Raw genomic sequence first — 1,595 nt, 5'->3', positions numbered from 1 at the left:
CTATAAAGCGATTTAGAAATCGCGCAAGCTCAAATCGCGATTTTATGATGATTTCGATTAATCGCACAGCCCTATTATGGATACATACATATAGCCATATTGATACATGGAAGTCAATGTCTACTAACTGTTTGGTTACCAACATTCTTCAGAAAATCTTGAGGGTGAGGAAATTATGACAGAATTTTTATTTTTGGATGAACTATCCCTTTAAGAGCTGCAGATGACAATGTTATTTTAACAATAGTGGCAGAAACACAGTGAGCAGCGAAATAGATTGATACGTTCGCTAAAAACACCACCGAAAACGAGAATGCAGAAATACAATAATATTTATCTGTCATACATATATGACTCTGACCGTTCAAATAGACCAAGGTTTGAGACTTTTTTTTCATCTACATTTAGCATCATTAATCAGTTCAGAGCATAATTTCAGAATAAACAATGTTATAACTGGGGAAATTATTTGTAGATAGCAAGGAGAGACAACAACAACTTAGCAACGTATCAACTGCATGTGCTTTAAAGTCTTACCCATTTAAACATTCAAGCGCAAGAAGACGTGAAAGAAAACTTTCGCACACTCTGAGAGACTGTTTTCTGTGTGCTCACACCCAAAGCATGCACACGTAAAAACGCCTCTGAAACTACAGAAATTAGTTGTTTTGCGTCTTATTGCGCATAAATGGCCAAATACATACAATGCCCGTCAACACAAATTCACGTAAACACAGTGGGTTTATATTAAACACATTCGGTATAAAGGCTATTAAGTGAATGTAAACAGTTGAGAAGCAAAACGCACGTGTAACAGTTTATTAGATCTGTGCGTGAGGTCTTAAAGAGACAGCAGCCTAATAGGGCTGTCAAAAAATATTTTGAATTTCGAATATTCGTCAAATTTTAAATAAAAATCCGCATTCTAATTTTAGGTGTGCGTCAGGCAGTATTATCAGTGGCGCACGAAATGCGACGACGATGTGTCATTGCATTTTAATGCTTTTGTTAGCCTATCCAGTTGAACCCACTAGATGCGGCGCTGCTGCGTTGTTCATTCAATATATTGCAGAAAAAGAGAACAATAAATGCGGGGGAAGATGTTGTTTACGTCAAAACCGAAACCAAGCCATTCACACAGTACGCATATTTATCGCATTTTCTAGAGGGACATCTATCAGCGTTGCAGTCGCGTCTCACACGAGAGAGCTGCATGTTTAGAAAGCCATGGAAAATTAATGTAAGTTCAACTTTTAAAAAACATGTCTCGAAACTTTATGGCGGTTTTCCCCATCCCACTGCATCTCATGTTTTTAAATGAAGAAAGTACTCTTTGTGATTGGTTTTCGGTCCTTTGTATTAAACTATACATACATACATGATGCTGTTTTGTTTCTAATTGTTTAAAGCAACTTTATTAATTATATAAGGAACATTATTTTAAACATTATGCACTTTTTTCAAAGATAGTCGTGTTATTTTATTACGCTTTGAAGAAACGTGCATTAGTAATATTTTGCTCGATGCGCCCTCTTGTGTCCTCAGGAGAGAAGCCAAAAGCTTTTCTTCACCCTAACTGAAATGATGCATTTTAA

At 36.3% G+C, this 1,595-nt stretch overlaps 1 protein-coding gene across 2 annotated transcripts in view; it reads right to left on the bottom strand.

The window, feature by feature from the left end:
• LOC107692977 (protein Jade-1-like) overlaps nucleotides 1-1,595 on the bottom strand; it is a 66,858-nt gene that overhangs the window by 42,217 nt on the left and 23,046 nt on the right. The gene's annotated exons all lie outside the window — the stretch shown is intronic.

Source organism: Sinocyclocheilus anshuiensis, unplaced genomic scaffold, assembly GCF_001515605.1.
Source record: "Sinocyclocheilus anshuiensis isolate Anshui unplaced genomic scaffold, SAMN03320099.WGS_v1.1 scaffold658, whole genome shotgun sequence".
Classification (NCBI taxonomy): domain Eukaryota; kingdom Metazoa; phylum Chordata; class Actinopteri; order Cypriniformes; family Cyprinidae; genus Sinocyclocheilus; species Sinocyclocheilus anshuiensis.
The sequence above is the reverse complement of the archived record's forward strand: the minus strand, read 5'-3'. Positions and strand labels throughout refer to the sequence as shown.